The sequence below is a fragment of the Narcine bancroftii genome, chromosome 14, assembly GCF_036971445.1.
Source record: "Narcine bancroftii isolate sNarBan1 chromosome 14, sNarBan1.hap1, whole genome shotgun sequence".
Classification (NCBI taxonomy): Eukaryota; Metazoa; Chordata; class Chondrichthyes; order Torpediniformes; family Narcinidae; genus Narcine; species Narcine bancroftii.
Window position 1 is genome coordinate 70,189,437 of NC_091482.1, and position 12,740 is coordinate 70,202,176.

The 12,740-nt window shown below is 39.3% G+C and overlaps 1 protein-coding gene and 1 long non-coding RNA gene across 21 annotated transcripts in view; one reads left to right on the forward strand and one right to left on the reverse strand.

Moving 5' to 3' along the window:
* Window positions 1-12,740, forward strand: part of LOC138749886 (NT-3 growth factor receptor-like) — an 894,662-nt gene that overhangs the window by 862,089 nt on the left and 19,833 nt on the right. The window lies entirely within an intron of this gene.
* The window catches only part of LOC138749895 (uncharacterized), a 52,698-nt gene continuing 41,557 nt past the window's right edge, over window positions 1,600-12,740 (reverse strand). For 2 of the 3 annotated variants that reach the window (XR_011348928.1, XR_011348927.1), the window contains 2 exons: window positions 2,862-2,940; window positions 1,600-2,739 (listed from right to left, as the gene is read on the reverse strand). This is a non-coding gene — a long non-coding RNA (uncharacterized lncRNA). The remainder of the gene's footprint in view (window positions 2,740-2,861; window positions 2,941-12,740) is intronic. The other variant, XR_011348930.1, reaches the window with a different exon arrangement.

Consider the following 12,740-nt stretch of genomic DNA (forward strand, 5'->3'; position numbering starts at 1 on the left):
TCACGCTGGGTTGTATGTATGATTAATCACACTGGGCCCCATGTTGATTATTTATTCCGGGGCTCTTGTGCAATTGTTCAGTCTGTGTCCTATGTTTGATGATTCACTCCTGATACCATTTATGATTATTGACCCCGATACTCGTGTGATTATCAACTCTGGGGCAAATATACGATTATTTACTCCGGGGACCTTGTCTGAGTATTCACCCCTATATTCATGTGTGATTATCAACTCTGGGGCCATTGTACGAACATTCACTCGGGGGCTCGTGTGATTATTCATACCAGGGCACATGTGCAATTGTTGACTCTGGGGCCTATGTGTGATTATTCTTTCCAGGGACCATGTGTGATTATTCACTCCAAGTCCCATGTGTGATTATTCATTCCAGGGCTCATGTGCAATTGTTGACTCTGGGGCCTATGTGTGATTATTCACTCCAGGGACCATGTGTGATTATTCACTCCAGGGACCATGTGTGATTATTCATTCCGGGGCTCATGTTCAATTGTTCACTCTGGGTCCTATGTGTGATTATTCACTCTGGGGCCCATGTGTGATTATTCTCTCCAGGAACCATGTGTGATTATTCATTCCAGGGCTCATGTGCAATTGTTGACTCTGGGGCCTATGTGTGATTATTCTCTCCAGGGACCATGTGTGATTATTCACTCCAGGGACCATGTGTGATTATTCATTCCGGGGCTCATGTTCAATTGTTCACTCTGGGTCCTATGTGTGATTATTCCCTCTGGGGCCTATGTGTCATTATTCACCGCGAAACTCATGTGTGATTATCAACTCTGGGGCCAATGTACGATTATTCACTCTGAGGCCCACGTATGATCAATCTCTCTGGGTCTCATGTGTGATTATTTATTCCGGGGCTCATGTGCAATTGTTGTCTTTGGGACACATGTGCGTGTATTTTCACCAAGGCTCATGTGTGATTATTCACTCTGAGGCCTTTGTGTGATTATGCACTCTGGGGCCCATGTGTTTTTGTTAAATTGGGTTGCTATGTACTCTGTTTCACATGTACAATTTTTCACTGCACGGCTCATGTGTGATTATTCATTCCGGGGCTCATGTGCAATTGTTCACTCTGGGGCCTATGTGTGATTATTCACTCTCGGGCCCATGTATGATTATTCTCTCTGGGTCTCATGTGATTATTTACCCTGGTGCCCATGTCTGATTATTCATTCCGGGGCTCATGTGTGATTATTCCCTCTGGGGCCCATGTGTGATTATTCACTGCAAGGCCCATGATCAACTGTTCACTCTTTATCCCATGTGTGATTATTAATTTGGGGGCCCTTGTGTGATTATTCTCTCCAGGACTCATGTGTGATCATTCAGTCTGCGGACCATGTGCGATTATTCTCTGGGGCCCATCTACGATTATTCACTCCGGTACCCATGTGTGGTTATTCACTCCTGGATGCATGTGTGACTATTCACTCTTGGGCCCATGTGTTGTTTTCATCAGTGCTCCAGTTCCTCCCACCCTCCAAATCTTAATTATACACAGTTTGTTCATTAATTGATTCATTGGAGCATCGTTTTCTTGTGGGTTACCCTTTAATTTCTACAGATACTGTGTGACTTGCTCAGATTCTTCACCAATATTGTCTATTGCTAACTACAGGGAGGTATCAGTCTGATCATAACAGTGCAGGGAAGATTTATGGATCTTCAGGAGCTGAGTTGCAGGGAAAGATTAAACAGGTTAGATCTTTATTCCTTGGACCTTTGAAGAATCTGGGGAGATTTGATGGAGGTTTACAAAATTATGATGGGAATAGAGAGAGTAAATGCGAGTGGGCACGTTCCATTTAGATTAGGAAAGATAGACACAGAGGTCATGGGTTTTGGGTGAAATGGGAATAGTTTAGGGTGGTGATCCTCTTCACTGAGAGTGTGGTGGGAGTGTGGAACAAGCTGCCATCTGATGTGGTGTATGTGGCCTCATTCTTAATATTTTTTTAAATTGGATAGATTCATGGACACAAGAGGGCTGGAGGGTTATGGACTGGATACAGATCAGAGGGACTAGAGGAATGCTGTTTTGGCCCAGACTAGAAGGGCTGAATGACCTGTTTTCTGTGCTGTAGTGTTCTATGGTTCTGATCAGTGTCTGCAGAATTTCCTCTTGAACTTTGTGTCATGGTTATGACTTGGTATGAAAAATTTGTGGCCTCTTGTATCAGCTCACTGTTGTCACCTGTCGCTTCTTCAGTTGGATCTGTACTCATTTCTGGACTCAAGTCCATGCTGCCCAATTTACATTCAATTAACCTACACCCTGGTATGTTTCAAACAGTGGGAGGAAACCAGAGCCCCTGGAGAAAACCCATACAGATACAGGGAGAACATACAAACTCCTTACAGTCAGTGTAGGATTCTCCAGTCCTCTAATCCATTTCTCTGCAGCAACCGTACCACACTGTGATGCAGCTGGCCAGGACATTCCCGATAGAGCTTCTGTAGAAGGCTGACGTGATGGAGGCCGGTAGCCTTGCCCACTTCAGTCTTCTCAGGAAGTGCAGTCACTGTTGCCCCTTCCTGACATGTGAGGAAATGTTGAGCATCCACAATCGGTCATTAGTTAAGTGAATTCCAAAGAACTAGGCACTCTTCACTCTCTCCTCTACAGAGATGCTGATGTGTAATGGAGGGTAGTCGTTCTCCTTCATCTTGTCCATATTTAGATTCTATTTCACAGCACACAGTCTGAAAATAAAGTTACATTACCTTAAGTGTTTTGACACATTAATGACTGACCCACTGCTTCTGATACAAGATTTACCGCACTCCATAATCTCAATGAGATGAAGAGTTAACTTTGGAATTACCTTTCTGTGGAATGACATGGCTAGGATGTTTTATCCAAGCCTATCAAAGCTGAAGCAGATATTTTGATGTCTCCTGTTTCTGAAACATATTAATAGAAATGACAACATGATTCCACCACCAGACACACCTTCTCCTCTCCGCCTTCCATAGGGACTGCTTCCCCGTGACTCCCTCATCCACTCATCCCTTCCCACTAATCGCCACCTTGGCACCTTCCCTTTTGACTTGCACCCACATCTCCTCCCTCACCACCATTCAGGGCCCCCAACAGTCCGTCCAAGTGAAGCAACTCTTCCTTTATGTATCTGTGGGAGTCATCCTACTGCATTCTCTTATTGAGACATCTGGTGGAAGAGAGACTGGACGCAGACTGGGAGATTGCTCCTTGAGCACCTTCGCTCTGTCCACATCAGCGACAGGGATCTCCCAGTGGCCAATCATTTCAATTCTGTGCCCCACTCCAGTGCTGACATGTCTCTTTATGTCCTTATGCAGCAGCCAAACCAAGACCACCTGTAAATTGGAGCAACACCTAATTTTCCATCTGGGCACTCTCCAACCAGATGGCATTGACATCAACTTCTCCGGTTTCGAGGAGTCACGTGATGGAGTCGTGGCCGGTCGGGGAACTCCAGCCCTCTCCGGAAAAGTAAAAAATAAAGACAGTGAAAAAACAAAGGCACAAACACAAAAACCAAAATAAAGTGAAAGTAAAGGTGTGGATAAAATGGCAGCGAAGAAAGAAAAGCCAAAAGCAACGGGAAGAACAGAAGAAAAGTCGTCGGAAGAAGAAGGTGAAGGCCTTACCTGTACGAGGAGGCCCGCCGCGGAGAGAGAAGCCCACTTCCTAAGGTCAGTTGAACCCCGAACTCGGGACTACAAAAATGGCTCACGGAACCAAACAAAAGTGCGCAACCGCACATGCGCGATGCGCAAGACAAAAAGAACACTGACGGGAGGGGGGACCAGCTGAGGAGTCGATCTCCACAGCTGAAATTGACAACCACAACAAAGCAGCAAGAGGAAAACATAGAAAATAACGAGAACAAGAAAGAAGAGAGTAAAAAGAAATCAAAGAAGCAACAGATGACCAACCCAGAGGAAGAAGACCAGCAGCAAGACACTTCTAGTAAAAATAAGAAGACCAAAAATACTCAACAAGATAAAACAAACAACCCAACAAGAAAACCAGAAGAGACAGAGGTAAAGGACACAGATCCTGGAGTGGACTCAGAAGAAGAAGAGGAAGGGCAAGTACATGGATATATATATTTTTAAAGAATATATGGAATCAGTAGAAGAATGGCAGACACAAGAATTCAGTGAAATAAAAAGAAGAGTAAAAAGTACAGAAGAAAAAGTGAATAGAATAGAGATGATCATGTCAGATATAGGAAAAAGAGTGGATAAGGTGGAAGAACGAAACAGCCATAGAAATGGAAGTAGAGGACTTAAAAAAGAAATTAGAAGAATCTGATAAAAAAGTTAAAGAGACACAAGAGCTGTTAGCTCAGAAGATAGATATAATGGAAAATTATAGTAGAAGAAACTATGTAAAGATAGTGGGCCTTAAGGAAGATGAAGAAGGCAAGAATATGAGAGAATTTATAAAAGAATGGATCCCCAGGGTCCTAGGAAGACCAGAATTACAGGAAGAAATGGAAATAGAAAGGGCACACAGAACATTAGCCCCTAAACCACAACAAAAACCAAGATCCATTCTAGTAAAATTCCTAAGATATACAACAAGAGAAAATATATTGGAGAAAACAATGAGGAAAATAAGAGAAGACAAAAAACCACTGGAATACAAAGGTCAAAAAATGTTTTTATATCCAGATATAAGTTTTGAACACCTGAAGAAGAGGAAGGAGTTTAATACAGCAAAAACGATCCTATGGAAAAAAGGATATAAATTTATGCTAAACTACCCAGCGGTACTTAAAATATATTCCAGGGCAGCAAAACAGACTATTCTTGGATCCGGAGGAAGCACGAAAATTTGCAGAACAACTACAAAACAGACAGAGAGATGAAGACATGTAACAAGAACAAAAATGACCACAAATATGTATATGTATATGTAGGTGTATATATATATATATATATATAAATATATATGTATGTGTGTATGTATATATAAAAAAAATAGAGTATAGCTAAGAACTAAGAAGGGAAAGAAAGGGAAGAAAGGATGTATGGGGGGAATTAAGAGAATGACCTTTGTTATATATGAAGATTAAAATCTTTTCTGGGGAGGGCTGGGTGGGGAAGAATTACGGTCACTGCAAAATCAGTTGACGCTTGCGAGTGAATTCGCAAATCCAAATGGAGAGGGGAGATGTGGTTGCTCGACAAGGGACAAAGGGCAACTCAGGAAGGGGATGGGCTATTGGAGTTAAATGAATTTTAGATAGGAGAATAATGGAAATATTTTATGTTTTAGAAATGTTGTCTTATAATGTGTTCAAAAAAAGAAAGCAGAAATGGATAAGAAGGAAAGGTGATGATGAGGAAATGGAAAGGAAAGATAAACAAAGTATGAAATGACTATGTTGAACTATATGACTTTAAATATTAATGGAATACATAACCAAATCAAAAGGAAGAAACTGTTAAATTTACTGAAAAAAGAAAAAATTGATAGCATTCGTACAAGAAACACACTTAACTGAAGTGGAACACAAGAAATTAAAGAGAGATTGAATAGGACATGTAACAGCAGCATCATATAATTCAAAAGCTAGAGGAGTAGCTATATTAATCAGTAAAAATGTACCAATCAAAATAGAAGAGGAAATAATAGATCCAGCAGGGAGATATGTAATGATAAAATGTCAGATATATTCGAGGTTTTGGAATTTACTCAATGTATATTCATCTAATGAAGAAGATCAAAAATTTATGCAAGATATCTTTTTGAAGATAGCAGACACGCAAGGGAACATACTAATAGGAGGGGATTTCAATCTTAATTTGGATTCAAACATGGATAAAACTGGAAAAAAAATTAATAGAAAGAACAAAGTAACCAAATTTATAATTAAATTGATGCAAGAAATGCAACTTTTGGATATATGGAGGAAACAACACCCAAAGTAAAAGGAATATTCATATTATTTGGGCAGACATAAAACATACTCAAGAATAGACCTATTCCTGTTATCAGCTCACATGCAAGAGAGAGCTAGGAAAACGGAATATAAAGCTAGACTATTATCTGACCACTCACCCCTGTTATTGACAATAGAGTTAGAGGACATCCCACCAAGAATGTATCTTTCTTTCTTTTCTTCTTCTTTCTTTGGCTTGGCTTCGCGGACGAAGATTTATGGAGGGGGTAAAAAGTCCACGTCAGCTGCAGGCTCGTTTGTGGCTGACCAGTCCGATGCGGGACAGGCAGACACGATTGCAGCGGTTGCAAGGGAAAATTGGTTGGTTGGGGTTGGGTGTTGGGTTTTTCCTCCTTTGCCTTTTGTCAGTGAGGTGGGCTCTGCGGTCTTCTTCAAAGGAGGCTGCTGCCCGCCAAACTGTGAGGCGCCAAGATGCACGGTTTGAGGCGTTATCAGCCCACTGGCGGTGGTCAATGTGGCAGGCACCAAGAGATTTCTTTAGGCAGTCCTTGTACCTTTTCTTTGGTGCACCTCTGTCACGGTGGCCAGTGGAGAGCTCGCCATATAATACGATCTTGGGAAGGCGATGGTCCTCCATTCTGGAGACGTGACCCATCCAGCGCAGCTGGATCTTCAGCAGCGTGGACTCGATGCTGTCGACCTCTGCCATCTCGAGTACCTCGACGTTAGGGGTGTGAGCGCTCCAATGGATGTTGAGGATGGAGCGGAGACAACGCTGGTGGAAGCGTTCTAGGAGCCGTATGTGGTGCCGGTAGAGGACCCATGATTCGGAGCCGAACAGGAGTGTGGGTATGACAACGGCTCTGTATACGCTTATCTTTGTGAGGTTTTTCAGTTGGTTGTTTTTCCAGACTCTTTTGTGTATAGATGGATATTAAACTCCATGCTACTTAAAAGGCAGGATTTTAGAGAATTCATTGAACGACAAATTAAAATGTACTTTGAAATAAATACAGAATTAGTGAAAGATAAGTTTATACTATGGGACGCAATGAAAGCGTTCATCAGAGGGCAAATAATAAGTTATGTATATAAGATGAAGAAGGACTACAATCAGGAAACAGAGCAGTTGGAAAGGGAAATAGCAAATATAGAAAAAGAATTAGCAATGAAGGAAGACACAACTAAAAGAAGAGAATTGGCAGATAAAAAAATAAAATATGAAACACTACAAACATAAGGTGGAGAAGAACATAATGAAGACAAAACAGAAATATTATGAACTAGGAGAAAAAACACAAAATTCTAGCATGGCAGCTTAAGACAGAACAAACAAACTATTGGCATTGAGGAAAAAAGACAAGCAAATCACATATAATCCAACGAAGATTAATGAAAACTTCAGAGAATACTACAAACAACTATATGAAACTGAAAACGAAGGGAAAGAGGACAAAATAGATGAATTTTTAACTAAAATTGAACTACCGAAATTGCAAACAGAGGAACAAAATAAATTAACAAAACCATTTGAAATAGAAGAAATACAGGAGATAATAAAAAAAAACTACTGAACAATAAAACACGAGGAGAGGATGGATTCCCAATAGAATTCTATAAAACATTTAAAGATTTATTAATTCCTCCCCTTCTGGAAGTAATCAACCAGATTGATAAAACACAAAGCTTACCAGATTCATGCAAAACAGCAATAATTACAGTAATACCAAAGACAGGGAAAGATCCACTCGCACCAACGCCATATAGACCAATATCTTTACTTAACACAGATTATATGATATTAGCTAAACTATTAGCAAACAGATTAGCCGACTATGTACCAAAAATAGTAAATCTAGACCAAACTGGATTTATTAAAAAAAGATGAACAACAGACAATATCTGTAAATTTATTAACTTAATTCATGCAGTAGAAGGAAATAAAACTCCAACAGTAGTGGTTGCTTTAGACGCAGAGAAGGCCTTTGACAGAGTAGAATGGAATTATTTATTCAAAGTACTACAAAAATTCAGCTTACCAGAGAAATATATTAATTGGATTAAAGCATTATATAAGGGGCCATTGGCAAAAGTGACAGTAAATGGATATATATCAGAACAATTTAACTTAAGCAGATCAACAAGGCAGGGATGCCCACTATCTCCCTTATTGTTCGCGTTAGCCATAGAACCACTAGCAGAACTGATAAGAACAGAAAATAAAATAAAAGGGATAAAAATAAAAGACAAGGAATATAAAATCAGTCTATTTGCAGATGACATTATAATATACTTAGCAGAACCAGAAATATCAATAAAAGAATTACATAGGAAATTGAAGGAATATGGAGAAGTGTCGGGGTACAAGATTAACGCAAATAAAAGTGAAGCAATGCTAATGAATAATGCGGATTTCTCAAAATTTAAGAAAGAATCACCATTCAGATGGCAAACGCAAGCAATGCGATACCTAGGTATAACAAATAAATAAAAACCTCGGCCATCTATTGTGATAGTACAGATCTATCACCAATGTACATAGTGTATATAGTTACTGTATCTAGACTGTGCTTACAGCGATTGGCTGAGAGCTAAGCCACACCTATTGTCTGGGCCTTAAAGGGTTGTGTCCCTAGCCAGGTCGGATCATTCCGGACTGGTCGGCCACCTGTGAAGAGCTCCTGTCTTTTGCTAATAAAAGCCTTGGTTTGGATCAACAAGTCTTTGGTTCTTTCGACGAGCTCTACATCTATATAAACTCAATTATTATCCATTAATGAAAAAAATTACAAGACGACTTAGAGCATTGGAAAGACTTACCACTAACACTGATAGGAAGGATAAACTGTATTAAAATGAACATTTTCCCAAGGATACAATACCTATTTCAGACATTACCAATACGCTTAACAGAGAAATTCTTCAAGGAGTTAAAGTAAATAATAAGGAAATTTTTATGGAAAGGGGGGAAACCGAGGATAGCACTAGATAAATTAACAGAATGGTATAAACAAGGAGGCTTACAACTACCAAATTTAAAAAATTATTATAGAGCCGCACAATTAAGATACCTGTCAGATTTTTATCAAACAAGGGAAAAGCCAGATTGGACTAGATTAGAACTAAATAAAATAGGGGAAAAGATACCTGAACATATGTTATATAAATGGGATGAAAAATTGGTACAACGTAGGAATTCTCCAGTATTGCATCATCTGCTCAACGTTTGGAAGAAGATTCATGTAGAAAGGAATAAAACAAATTACCAACTACCAAAACTAATACTGATGCAAAATCAGCTAATCCCTTTTACAATAGATAACCTTTCCTTTAGAGAATGGGAGAAAAAAGGGATCAAAAGAATAGAAAATTATTTTTCGGGAAATAAATTATTATCCTTTGAACAAATGAAGGATACATATAATATAACTCACGATACAATGTTGGCATACTACCAACTGAAATCCTACTTGAAGGACAAATTGGGAAGTAATTTTGAATATGTGATTACAGACACAATGATAATCAAAAAATTTGTAACAAACATGTATATTAAACTGCAAGAAAAGGAGAATGAGGAAACAAATGGTAAAACTAAATAAAAATGGGGACAAGATCTAAACATTAAGATAAAGAATGAAACATGGGAGAAGTTATGCTCCGGAACTATGAGAAATACAATAAACACGAGGTTACGTATGATACAATATAACTGGATACACAGGCTATACATTACACCTCATAAGTTAAATAAATGGGACCCAACAGTATCAGACAGATGTTTTCGCTGTAAAAAGGAAATGGGAACAACAATTCATGCAATCTGGACGTGTGAGAAAGTGAAAAAAATTTGGGAAGATCTAAACCAGATATTAAATAAAATCACAAAAAGCAATATACCAAAAAACCCAGAGATCTTCCTCCTAAGTAATATAAGAAACAAAGAATTTGGACTCGATTTGGATGGAGCACAAAAAAGATTTGTTAAGATAGCCCTAGCTGTAGCAAAAAAATGTATTATGTCAACCTGGAAATTAGAAGATAACTTGAGAATACAACAATGGTATATAGAAATGAATAAATGTATTCCATTAGAAAAAAATAACATATAATTTAAGAAATAACATTACAATATTTGAACAAATATGGGAGCCATACATGAAACACAATAGAGAAAACCTACCGTGGACATCTACCATCTAAAATGACAGAAGGAGAAGATAATGAAAAGAACTGACTCAGTGAAATTTCTTGTTTATTTTTATTGAGTGACAACATTGTTTGACGGGTTTAATGTATCTTATATTCTGAACTTTAAATAAATGGGAGGGGAGGTGAGGGAGGGAGGGAGGGGAGGAGGGAAGGGGGGGGGAGAAAATGACACTGTATATATTTAAGAAGGAAAATGTATGTATCTTGATCAATATGGTTTATAGTGTGAAAAATAAATTTTTTTTAAAAAACTTCTCCGGTTTCTACTAAACCACTCCTCATTCTCCCTCCCTTCCTCCAGCTCTCCAGCCCCTTCACTCCATTCACAGTCATCCCTTCCCCCCTCCATTTGCTGGTGTGCCCTCCCTCACTTATCCACTATTACCTGTAGAACAATGCTCTTCCCCCTGCCCCTCCCCTCCACCATTTTGTTCAGGCACCTGGCAACATTTTGCACATACCTTGATGAAGGTCTCAAGCCCGAAACGCTGGTTCTATATCTTTACCTTTGTTGTGTAGAGAACATAATTGACCTGCTGAGTTTTTCCAGCATCGAGTTTTTACTTAATAGAAATAATACATTCTTTCTTATAGAATGTAATAAAGTGTTGGTGCAGGCAAATTGAACAAATAGGCTATCTCTGCTGTCAGGAACAGAGGAAAGACACCCCCTCCCTCAAATCCTAGCGCTTCCTAGCGCCTTATCCAGTGGACTTATTACCAGCGACACTCCATTGCTCAGCAGAGGAATTGACAAAATTGCTTTGATGTCAGTGGGATCAAATGCTTCAAGGACCCATTGATAAATTATTTTCCTCTGATTCCGAGCGATGCAAAATTCGTGTTCCAAGGTTACGGCAGCTTTTTCTTTTTTTTTAACTCAATTTGCTTGTAACATCCCATTATTCAGATTCTCCTCGGCAAGGTGAACAATAATAAATTAAAGCAATGTTTGCAGCTCTCTTGTGAACTGTACACATCTCTTTTGGGAGCTGAAATTATTCTCTATGAAGAGAGAATATGAATGACTACCATTGTCACAAAACTTGTTGGGTTTGAGAGCAATCTAATTCATTTTTATGGAGAACTGAATTCCCTTTGAAGGATGCTTCAATTAGATTTGCATTACATTGGTTGATTTAGATGGTGCTTGTAAACAAACTCAGCTGTAAAAGTTGTCGGTGATCTTTCACTTAGACTGGCCTGTTACTGGTGACTAGAAATCCTGCTGGTTGAACACAACCAGAAATGGTTCATGCAGCTTGTGAACAAAAATTACATGAATCTTAGTGAGATCTAAGCTTGGTCGAAGCTCATCCCTCAGTCACTCCTTCCTTCCCACCAATCGCCCCTTGGCACCCACCCCTGTGTTCACAGGAGATCTACACTTTCGCCCATATCTCCTCCCTCACTACCATTCAGGATCCACACAGTCATTCACTTCACTTGTGATTCTGCAGCATCCGGTGCTCCCGTTGTGGTCTCCTCTACCTCAAAGAGATTGGACGCAGACTGGGAGATCATTTTGTTTTTTTTAAACTTTTGGGTCGTGGTATATAACCTGTATAACCAATTATACTGTATCATGCGTAACCTTGTGTTTATTATATTCTTCATAGTTCCAGAACATAACTTTTCCCATATTTCATTTTTTATCTTTATGTTTAAATCTTTTTCCCACTTTTGTTTGGGTTTATAGCTTATTTCATCATTTTCCTTCTCTTGCAGCTTGATGTACATGTTCGTTATAAATTTTTTAATTATCATTGTGTCTGTAATCACATATTCAAAGCTGCTTCCTTCTGGTAACCTCAGTCTGTTTCCCAATTTATCCTTTAAGTAGGTTTTCAGTTGGTGGTATACAAACATTGTACCATGAGTTATTCCATATTTGTACTTCATTTGTTCAAATGTTAATAAATTATTTGGAGATCATTTTGTTGAGCTCCTCGGCTGTCTGCTACAGTAGCTTGGATCTCCCAGTCGCCGCCCATGTCTGTTCATAGTCTCAAGCATGGCCAGACTGAACACACCTGCAAATTAGGGGAAGCCATACCTTGTATTCTGTCTGAGGACCCTCCAACCAGATGGCATTAAGATCAACTTCTCCATTATCTCCACTCATTCCCTATCTCCTTTCCTTTAGCTCTCGCTCTTTTTCTTTCCTTTTCCCTTTGTCTCCTTCCCCCAGCTCTGCTTCCATAGAACAAAATTAATCCCCTCCCCTAGTCAATTCTCAACTTTCCTCGCTCCTGTGTCCCATCCATAATCATTAACACCTTTTGTCTATTGATCTGTCCTCCTTTCCTTGCCCATTCTTTTCTCCTCTACAGCCTTTTAATTCAGCTTTTTCCTCTTTCCATGAAGAAGAGAGCAGGCCCAAAATGTCTGTTCTATACCTTTACCTCTTATGGACGCTGCCAGACCAGCTGAGTTTTCCAGAATTTCTAACTACAATCACAGCGTCTGCATCCTTTCAAATTTCACTCTTCTGAACATTGATAAAATAGATATTGAAAGATTGTTTCCCATGGTGAAGACAAGAGGGCACAACTTCAGGATTAAAGGGCAGAGGAATTTCTTCAGCCAGAG